Source organism: Bos indicus, chromosome 6, assembly GCF_029378745.1.
Source record: "Bos indicus isolate NIAB-ARS_2022 breed Sahiwal x Tharparkar chromosome 6, NIAB-ARS_B.indTharparkar_mat_pri_1.0, whole genome shotgun sequence".
Lineage (NCBI taxonomy): Eukaryota > Metazoa > Chordata > Mammalia > Artiodactyla > Bovidae > Bos > Bos indicus.
Window position 1 is genome coordinate 92765435 of NC_091765.1, and position 11825 is coordinate 92777259.

At 38.1% G+C, this 11825-nt stretch overlaps 1 pseudogene; it reads right to left on the reverse strand.

The window, feature by feature from the left end:
- Positions 1–4165: 4165 nt before the first annotated feature.
- LOC109560065 (solute carrier family 25 member 16 pseudogene) lies at positions 4166–4770 on the reverse strand (annotated as a pseudogene).
- Between the last annotated feature and the right edge of the window lie 7055 nt (positions 4771–11825).

Here is an 11825-nt window from a genome sequence, read left to right on the forward strand (position 1 = left end):
TGAGATACTTATTTTATACATTTAAATTATCTAAAGATTTGATAACAGTATTTAGATACATTGTAACCCAGAAATGAAAATATACAAAATAGTTCTAGGAACGCATGTATTTTTATGTATAGATCCACTTATAAATCATACAAAGGTACATATTTATTTTAAAATTAAGAGTTTGCAAATGAAACCAGTTTATCTAGTTTCTTACCAAGGTATGACAAAAATATTTTATGCAAAAAATAAAAACTGAAGCAGAAATAAGACTTTCAACTTATGATTTTTAACATTCAGTTCAGTCAGTCAGTTCAGTTGCTCAGTCGTGTCCGACTCTTTGCGACCCCATGAATTGCAGCATGCCAGGCCTCCCTGTCCATCACCAACTCCCAGAGTTCACTCAAACTCATGTCCATAGAGTTGGTGATGCCATCCAGCCATCTCATCCTCTGTTGTCCCCTTCTCCTCCTGCCCTCAATCCCTCCCAGCATCAGAGTCTTTTCCAATAAGTCAACTCTTCACATGAGGTGGCCAAAGTATTGGAATTTCAGCTTTAGCATCAGTCCCTCTATTGAACACCCAGGACTGATGTCCTTTAGGATGGACTGGTTGGATCTCCTTGCAGTCCAAGGGACTCTCAAGAGTCTTCTCCAATACCACAGTTCAAAAGCATCAGTTCTTCGTCATTCAGCTTTCTTCACAGTCCAACTCTCACATCCATACATGACCACAGGAAAAACCATAGCCTTGACTAGACAGACCTTTGTTGGCAAAGTAATGTCTCTGCTTTTGAATATGCTATCTAGGTTGGTCATAACTTTCCTTCCAAGGAGTAAACATCTTTTAATTTCATGGCTGCAATCACCATCTGCAGTGATTTTGGAGCCCCCAAAAATAAAGTCTGTCACTGTTTCCACTGTTTCCCCATCTATTTCCCATGAAGTGATGGGACCAGATGCCATGATCTTCGTTTTCTGAATGTTGAGCTTTATTTTTAACATTAGCAAACTATAAATTGCTATTTCTGAAGCCTAAACCATAACTGTTCTCCCTTGCATTTTTGTCATGCTTATAATAAAACTTAAAAAGAACTCAACACAATAAGTGGAATTCTCACATTTTAAACCATTTTAATACAAAGGATAGCGATTCAAATCATGTTTTACATTTCCGTGTGTGTGTGTCACTCAGTCGTGTCTGGCTCTTTGAAACTCCATGGACTGTAGCCTGCCAGGCTTCTCTGTGCATAGGATTCTCCAGGCAAGAATACTGGAGTGGGTTGCATTTCTACTTAAGTTTATATTGAACTAAAATTATTTCACAAGGAAGAACTATTTGATGTATCATGACATAATGCCTTAGAAACATTATTTGATGTTCATATCTATATTAGTAGGTATTTTACAGTGGACTTAGATGATCTGGTATATACCAAAATATTTAATGAAAACAAATCTATAACTAATCTATTTCAAGAGCAAAGATACTCAATATTTTTATTGCCTTTGGGAAATACACTGACTTTTAAAAAACACCTTTAAATCACTCATAGAAACTGGAAATAACATTTGCACAATACCTGAAAATTCTTATTGTTGAGTCTGTGTGGGTTAGCTGTTCAGTCATGTCCAAATCTTTGTGACCCCATGGACTGTAGCCTGCCAGGTTCCTCTGTCCATGGAATTTTCCAGGCAAGAATACTGGAGTAGGTAGACATTTCCTTCTTCAGGGGGTCATCCCAACCCAGGGATCAAACCTGGATCTCCTGCACTGCAGACAAATTCTTTACCATCTGAGTTACCATGTTAAGTCTCTCTACACAGCTACTTTTTCAATACAACTTTTATTAAGGAAATTAAGAGAAAATGTCCTTTTATTGAGTACAGCAGAATTACATAAGAGCAATATTAAGAATAATAGTTCAATGTTGGCTTTAAGCTATGTTTTATATACCTTAAATTTCCAATTCTCTTCATTCTGCTGCAATATAACCAAGCCCGTCTATGATAAGAACCAATGTCAGTCTTTGAACATCATGATTACAATTAAAAGCTTGGAATAGCATGATAAAGAAAAAGGTAACACTTTTTAAAAAAAAATCTAGTTGATTTACAATATTGTACTAGTTTTGGTGTATAGCAAAATGATTCAGATGTATGGAAAAACTGAATATATATATAAAGACTTTATATATTTCACATTACTTTTCATTTTAGCTTATTACAAGACATTGAATACAGTTCAGTATGTTATACAGTAAATCCTTGTTGCTTATGTATTTTATATGAACTGGTTTGTATCTGATAATTTATCCTTTCCTCCTCCCCTTTCCCCTTTGGTAACCATAGTTTCCTTTCTGTCTGAGTCTGTTTCTGTATTGTATATGGACTCATTTGTATCATTTTTAGATTCCACATTTAAGTGATACAATATTTGTCTTTCTCTGACTTACTTCACTTAGCATGATAATCTGTCCATGTTGCTCCAAATGGCAATATTTCATTCTTTCTTATGGCTAAGTAATAATTCCATTGTATGCATGTATATATTTAATATGTGTGTGTGCTCAGTCATGTTCAATTCTTTGTGACCCCTTGAACTGTGGCCCGCCAGGCTCTTCTGTCCGTGGAATTTTCCAGGCAAGAATACTGGAGTGAGTTGCCATGCTGTCCTCCAGGGAATCTTCTAACCCAGGGATGGAATTCGCATCTCTTACATCTCCTGCATTGGCAGGCAAATTCTTTACCATTGCGCCACTTGAGAAATCCATAATAATTCCATTGTATGTATATAAACACATACATATGTGTATGTGTATATGTACACAACACATCTTAAGCCAATCATTTGTTGATGGGCACTTGGTGTATTCCATGTCTTGGCTGTTGTAAACAGTGCTGAACATTGGGGTTCATGTATCTTTTAGCTGTCTTTTCTGGGTATATACCCAGGTGTGAGATTGCTGGATCATATAATAGTAGCTCTGTTTTCATATTTTAAGTAACCTTAATGGCAACCTCTTAAATCCCATTTTAAATTAACCTTATTTCCAAATAATACTTTTAAATGATTTCAATTAACCTATTGATTAGCCAGCATCAGCTTATAAATTCCCCCCCCCCCCAATATTCCAAGGTATAACTTTCAGCATCAGAAAGCATAGTAAGCACTTTTGATTATGATGAACAAAAAAATCAAGTGCTAAAATACCAGTGGTTTTCAGTGACAGGGTAAATGTCTCCCTCCAAGTATGTTCTTCCCACAAATTAAGATTTCATTTTTCTCTCAAAGAGTTTAAGGAAATCATAACTTTTTTTAGTTGAGGTGAAAAAACTGCTTCATAAGTTCATGTATTGTAAAAGCCACTGTGTGAGGAAGAACACAGTGGGTATAATTAAGAGAGAAACCACGATCCCTTTGAATTCCATGGTGTCCATAGACATACTTTATAGTCACCTTCCTGGTAAGGCACTTTTCAAATTCTGAAGGAGCAGTTCCTAACTACAATTACCAAAGAATACAACAAATGAGTAGGATACAACGACTCTGTGTTTTTGTTCCAGTAACACCACTGCAATGTAAGTTTGTGAGTTTTCAAAACAAAGACATTAGGATACAGCAAGTCCCCTACAAATGAATGAGTTCCATTCTGAGTGCACATTGGTAAGTCCAGTTTGTTCGTTAAGTCCAACAAAGTAGGCCTCGGTACCCAACTAATATATTTGGCTATATAGTAGTACGGTATTATGATAGGTTTATAAAACTTTGCAAACAAATACACTTAAAAACACAAAAGTAAAATATTTTTAATCTTACAGTACAGTACTTACCAGCTGTATCAGTAGTACCAGCTATATCACCGCTGCTTTTATGCTTGCCTCTAGACATCCTGGGCTTGAACTAAAGATACTGTGCTACTGTACTCTCTACAGTGCTACACAGTGATGTACACGCGATCACAACCACTTGTAGAAGATGCACACATGTGACAATGCACGCCAGACACAGGAACTAACATGATTGGACATGTGAACACACACTCACATCTTTGAAAGTTTGCAAATTGAAGGTTTGTATGTAGGGGACTTACTGTTATCAGAAATTCTGCCCAGAACGTAAGGAGCACAGGAAAGGTACCAGAAGGAAAAAAGCAACCAACCAACCAAATACATGCCTATGGAACCATTCCCAATACAGCAGGTATCAGGCCTCTGTAAAATACAAGGTAATCACTTTCCTTTGCTCAAACAATTTTGAAAGCATGACTAATTCCTGTATAAGTATGTTCCTCTTTCACTTGGAGTGTTCGGTGTACTCTAACCATGTGTAGAGGGTAAGTACCGATAACTGCTGTTAAACCTGCCACAGATCCAGCCATTAATCTGTGTACAGACCAGAAACTCAGCTTTGTAGTAGTAAATGTTCCATCATGCTCAAATGCGATAAACTGGATTGCACCATAGGGAAATATTCAGATCATCATTGCAATAATCCCTTTATATTAATACAATCCAAGGTATCCATCCTTTGGGAAATAGCAGGCAATGCAGAAAATACTTCCGAATGTTTTTAGCATTGACTGTGAGCTTGTAATAAAACTTTTACTTGATCCACAGGGGCAAGTGTTTTGGCACAGCATCTTGCAACACCTCTAGCCAGGAAGAAGCAAAACCAGAAGTCCTGGACTGCAGTGGGCCCTCCAAGTTCCAGCTGCCGAGATGGGTTAGCCAAAACCAGGGCTGCCTTGGGAGCTTTGGTCAAATTACAACCCAAGGGCATTAGCCATGGCCAGAATGGGCAGTGACAGGGCACTCACTGACTGGCAGGTAGGGCAGTGAGTGAAAGTCACTCACGTCCGACTGTTTGTGATCCCATGGACTATGCAGTCCAGGGAATTCTGCAGGCCAGAATACTGGAGTGGGTAGTCTTTCCCTTCTCCAGGGGATCTTCCCAACCCAGGGATAGAAAGAACCCAGGTCTCCCACATTGCAGACAGGTTCTGAGCCACAAGGGTCCTTTAACTGCCATACTAGAGTTACGTGGTTATAGTATTGAAAGTATTCTGAATTTGACTATATACTTAGTGTTACCAGTGTGATGCATGTGTGTGTATTTATTTTTGTACTGGGCCTTCGTTGCACTAGACCTACTGTATTAGATCTTTGTTGCTTTTCTCTAGTTGTGATGAATGGGGGCTATTCTCTAGCTGTGGACCATGGGCTTTAGGGTGCATAGACTCCGTAGTCGCAGCTCCTGGACTCTAGGGTGTGCGGGCTCAATAGTTGTGGTGAATGGGCTTAGTTGCTCCATGGCACGTGGGATTTTCCCAGATCAGGGATGGAGTCCATGCCTCCTGCACTGGCAGGTGGATTCTTTACCACTGAGCATCCAGGGAAGCCTCTACACATGTGACGAATACTTTCATAAGCTTACATTAGAAGTTAGCATCCTTTCATATTAATATGAAAAACATCTTTCAGCATTTCTTGTAAGGCAGGTATAGTGGTGATGGATTCCCTCAGCTTTTGGTTGTTATGAAAAGCTTTATCTACCCTTCATTTCTGAAGGATAACTTTTCTGGGTAAACTTTTCTTGGTTGGCAGTTGCTATGTGACCATGCTGGTGCTTTAGGTTTTGGAACTGTGAAAAATATCCATTTATAAGCCATGCAATTTGTGGTATTTTGCTATGGCATCTTGAATGGACTATATCAATTAAAATAGAATTGTTTATTGAAATTATTTTTCTCTGGTAGTGCTTTCTTCCTCCTTCATGTATTACACACTTTGGTCTTGATGATTGTATCCCTAAGCACTTTACATATACATGTACCTCTATATACAGATATTTTTCAAGATGATCAATAAGATTGTAATTGCATATGTTCAATATTTTTCCTATGAAAGAACACATGGACAGGTTTCTAAGTCAGTACATTCAGTTATACTTCAGTATTCTTTAAATGCTATATAAAACTGGATAGTATGGACAATGTGATTAAAAAAAACACTTTTCCATGTAATGAAAATCTTGGTTGTGCCCAATTCATTGCTCTTGTAAGCCTGTTCACTGGAAAAGTTACAAAACTATTTAAGGATATGTATGTGTGTGTGTGTGTGTGTATGTATGTATGTATGAAAGATTGCTAGCAGTGCAATACAATCCTTTCAGTTCAAGGAACTGAGAGATACAGAGGGCAAAAAATTTATCTAAGGCCAGATTTAAACCATGTCTGACGCCAGTGATCATAAAATTTCCATGAAACGCTGCCAGCCTTTCAGCTTATATACTTAATAAGGAAGAATGGACTCATTAATGTGATTGATAGATGCCTTGAGTAATTTTTGAAATCCAAGGCAGTAACTGTCATGTATTTTCATCTTGTCACTCTTTTGCTAAGTATGGTTCTTAAACGTCAGGGATGTTTTTGTTGGGAGGATGAACATTAAAAGTTTTTTTTGGAATAGAGAATTGAGGCCCTGGGTCTTCAGATTCTTTTCTTCTCTCCTCTCTTCCTTTCCCCCTTTTCTTTTCTTGGTTATTTATCCAAGGCTGCCCATAGGCATAATCTGAGTACTCTAGTACATTAGCCTATGTAATGGGGATACAAAAGAACTCTGAACAATGGGAGCGACAACAAGGAAGTTAATACTCTACAGTAGGGATAGGGTTAAATGGATAGCTTGGCCATAAGAGAAGGTGAAGAGTCTTTTCTGCTTGGAGATGGACATTGCTGGTAATGCTTGAGTTGAAAATTGAAGGATGAGTAGACATTTTTCAAGTAGGGAAGGCATGCTAATCATAGGGAACAGCATGTAAGCGCTTGGTGTTCTGAAAATAATTGGTACAATCAGACAAATGTCTATTTTCTATCCTGGGATTGGCAGGAGTTGCAGTGGGAAGTAAGAAAAACCAAATCACAGAAGGCCTGTCCCCTGAAAAAACTCGGTCTCTCTTGCCTCCAATCTTGTCTCATGTTGCAGTAATCATCTAGCTGAAAGATGAGGGCCTAAACTGTGGGATGAGACAGGATAGATGTGAGAGATTTAAAGATTGAATCAATGCCAGCTGAAACTTAGCCAGGGTCCTAGTTCTGTTGAGCCTCAAACTAATTGGGAAACAAAGTTAGCCAAGAGATGGGAAAATTGGTAGTTAGCCAATTTCTTGTCTGATTCAAGATTTCCTGAGTTACTTGATATATCCATGTCCAAGGCACTTTCTCAGGGACAATAAAAGGCATTTCAGTGTATGGGATTCTAAATTGCTTTTCAGGAAAGTGTGAGAGTAGTTAAAATTTACAAAACAATCCTGAAGTAATGGGTTAAAGATAGAGTTCAAAGGTTGAATCCTGGTCAATCCTAGTGTAAAAGGTTGCTAGGACTTGAGTCTTGGTACAGTGTATTTCCATTGCAAAGGCCAGCAATAAATGATGTCTCTCTTGCTTTGTACTGTATCATAGTAATTGAGATGTTTGTTTCAAAGGAAAATAACATAGAGGAACATTAATACTATCCCCATTCCTAAAATTCTCTCCTACCTTCTTTTTCTAACTTCACCAGTGTGATAGTTTGGACTGTCCACACCAGCAAATTCCTGACTAATCAACTTCAGAAATCTAAATGAATAATGTTCCATTTAAAAGCAAAAAGGCCCACTGGCCCTTGTAAACAGAAAATAAACTTAATTCCATGAGCTACTTAATACCTTCTTATTTCCAGGAGCAGAAGCATCAGGCTGAGAAAATGTGTAAATAGGGGCAGAGCTGAAAGCTCCCCACAGGAGTCAACTGAAGATAAATGCATTAGGGCTAGGACCTCATGTGGGTGGCAATTCCGCAATCAGTATATCTGGAACAAACACCACCAAGAAATAAGGCACTGGAGAATTTTGACACTTACATTAGTGGATGCAGCAAAGCAGGGCCCAGTCATGTGCCCATGCCTTGTTGCCAAGAAGACAAGGAAAAATTGAGTACTTCTAGATTTGCAGCAGGATGTAAGTAATGTTAGATACCAAGGCTCACTTAGGACCCAATAAGAATGCGTTCGTGCTGGCTATAATCTGTTGCCACACTAATGCTGTATTAAAAACTACCACAGACTTAGTGGCTTAAAACAGCCATTTATTATGATCGCAAGAGCATGGGTCCACTGGGTAGTTCTGCTGGGTTTAACTTGGCAGTTCACTTGGTCCTGGCTAGGCTTAGTTTGGTGACTGGCTTGTGCTGGCTAGTCAAGAATGATCTCAGCTGGGGTTATTGGCTCTATTCTATGTATTTCATCTTTCAACCAGATTCCCTGAGCAAGTTCTCATGGAAATTGCATGGGTCTAATACCCAGGCTTGGCACACTGTCAGTTCTACCACACTCAACTGGCCAAGGTCCAGATTCAAGGGATGGGGAAATTATAGTTCCTCCCATGAAGAGGTAGAATCTAAGACCAATTCTAAAACAGCCTCAGTTCTCCACCTCTCCTATATCTATGATTTTTTTTTTAACTTTTAGCCACCTAGCCACCAGCTTCTTTTCTATTCTGATATTATCACTAATTATAGGTAAATATGCATGCACGGGTCCTTTTTCACACAAATGGTTATATTTTCACACAACTTTGTACTTGATTATTTGCATTTTATGCAACTTGAAGTATATCCCATATTCATAGATGTATACATCTGTAGCATTAATTCCTAAAAGTAGAATTACTGAGTCAAAGTGTATATGCATTTTAAAAATTTGATAGTGATGAACTGCCCTCCATAAGAAATAGTACTTTCATGTACTTTCCCACCTAGAAATCTATGCAGTTGTTTTTCCAATTCCTTGCCAAAATGTCAATCATCAAACCATTTTATACTACAAATATGATTTTTTAAAAGGTATTTCAGTAAATTTTAAAATTTCAAATGTACAGAAAAGTTGCAATGACAGTAAAGTACTGCCATATCCCTTTCATCAAGATTTCCCAATTATGAATGTATTTGCTGTGTAAGCAACTTTATATGAATATCTATTGCCATTACTTGTTTTCTGAGCCACTTGAAAGCAAGTTGCTAACATGATGCACCTTCACTTCTAAATCTAGAATACAAAGACTCTCTCCTACTTATGAATGGTTGCATTGTGGCTTTATATTAGGATGTCAACACTGATAGAAAATACTATTCAGAAGTGATGGTGTGCTCTTCTCAGTTTATCACATCAGGAGGCACATGACATTGACCCACCCACTACTGTCTATGTTAACTCTGATCACCTGCTCGAGTTGGTGTCTGGTGAATTTACACAGGGAGAAGCCTGCCATTTCCTCCTTAGCAATTGAGAAGTATTTTGAGTGAAGATTTATATTAAAAAAAATTTTTTTTAACGTGAACCAGTTTCAAAATCTTTATTGAATTTGTTAAAATATTGCTTCTGTTTTATGTTTTGACTTTTGGCTGAGAAGCATGTGGGATCTTAGCTCCCAAACCAGGGATCAAACCCACACCCTCTGCATTGAAGGGCAAAGTCTTAACCATTGAGCCACCAGGAAAGTCCTTTGTGGTAAGTTTTCTAATAAGAAATGGGATCCTGGCCCAATTTCAAATATATACCCACCAGCCCTAGCATCTATTGACAATTCCTACTTGAATCAATCAGCATTATAATGGTTGCCAAATGGTTTGGTATTTTTCACATTTCTTCTACATTTATTGGTTGATATTCAACTGTAACGGAGAAGGCAATGGCATCCCACTCCAGTACTCTTGCCTGGACAATCCCATGGATGGAGGAGCCTGGTAGGCTGCAGTCCATGGGGTTGCTAAGAGTCGGACACGACTGAGCGACTTCACTTTCACTTTTCACTTTCATGCATTGGAGAAGGAAATAGCAACCCACTCCAGTGATCTTGCCTGGAGAATCCCAGGGACGGGGGAGCCTGGTGGGCTGCCATCTATGGGGTCGCACAGAGTCGGACACGACTGAAGCGACTTAGCAGCAGCAGCAGCAGCATTCAACTATAAGGGCAGGCATTTTCTTTTCTCTAATGTGTTTATATTAGTATGTGCTTATATAATTCAGTGCATTACAATCCATTACTGTCCTTTATTTTTTAAATTTAATTGAAGTATAGTTGATTTACAATATTGTGTTTCAGGTGTACAGCATAATGATTTAGCACTGCACACTACACGCCATAATAGGTCATTGCAAGATAATAGGTATAATTCCCCATGCTGTACAGTGTATTCTTGTTGCTTATCTATTATATATATATATATATTAGCTTGTATCTGTTAATCCCATGCACTTAATATTTCCCTCCCCACTTCCTTCTCTTTTTTTGGTAATCACAAGTTTGTTTTCTATATCTGTGAGTCTGTTTTGCACATACATATGAATTTGTAGGTGGGGTTATACAGTTTTTGCCCTTCTGACTGACTTACATCACTAAGCATAACACTCTCTAGGTTCATCCTTGCTACTGCAAGGGGCAGTATTTCAATTTTTATGGCTAAGTAATATTTTATTTCATATATACCACATCTTCTTAATCTAATCAGATATTGATGGGCACTTGGATTGCTTCTGTGTCTTGGCTATTGTATATAGCACTGCCACAAACATTGGGGTGCATGTATCTTTTCAATTGGGGTGCATGTATCTTTTCAAATTAGTGTTTGTGTTTTTTCCAGATACAGCCCCAAGGGTGGAATTGCTGGATCGTATGGGTGTTATAGTTTTAGCTTTTTAAGGAATCTCCATGCTGTTTTTCATTGTGGCTGCACTAATTCACATTCCCATGAACAGTGCAAGATGGTTCCTTTCTCCACATTCTCACCAGCATTTATTGTTTCCGGACTTTTTGATGATAGCTGTTCTGACAGTTATGAGGCAATACCTCCTTGTGGTTTTGACTTGCATTTTTCTAATAGTGCTATTGAACATCTTTTCCTGTGCCTGTTAGCCATCTGTATGTCTTCTGAAGAGACATTTCTCAGAAGGTCTCTGTCCATTTTTAAAAATTGCGTTTTTTTTTTTTTTTTTTTTTTGTGGTTGTTATTGAGCTGTTTGTCTATTATTTCCTTTGTGCAAAAACTTTTAAGTTTAGTTAGATCTCATTTGTATATTTTTGCTTTTATCTCTTTTCCCTTAGGCTGATTCAAGTAAATATTGTTAATGATTTATGTCAGAGTGTTCCATCTATTTTCCCCCAGGAGTTTTATGGCATTTGGTCTTTAAAACCATTTTGAGTGTATCTTTCTTTATATATGGTGTGAGGGAATGTTCTAATCTCATTGTTTTATGTGTGGCTGTCCAGTTTTCCCAGCACCTTAAAAGCGACTGTTTTTCTCCATTGTATAGTCTTGTCTCCTTGGTCATAGGTTGATTGACCATAGGTGTGTGGGTTTATCTCTGGCTCTCTATTCTGTTCCATTGATCTGTGTGTCTATTCTGGTGCCAATATCACACCGCTTTTATTACAGTGCAGTATACTCTGAAGTTTGGGAGGATTATACCTTCAACTTTGGACACTTTGCTCAGGATTTCTTTGCCAATTTGGGGTCTTTTGTGGTTCAGTATTTTTCACAGAACTAGGACAAATAAATTTAAAATTTGTTTGGAATACAAAAGACCCCCAAATAGGCAAAAGAATCTTGAAGAAGAACAGAGCTAGAAGTAGCATGCTCCCTAACTTCAGGCTCTATCACCAAGCTCTGGTCATCAAAACAGTATAGTACTGGCAAAAAACAGACACATAGATCAGTGAAACAGAACAGAGAGCCTAGAAATAAATCCACACACTTACGGTCACTTTACCTACAAAAGAATGCAAGAATATACAGTGGGGAA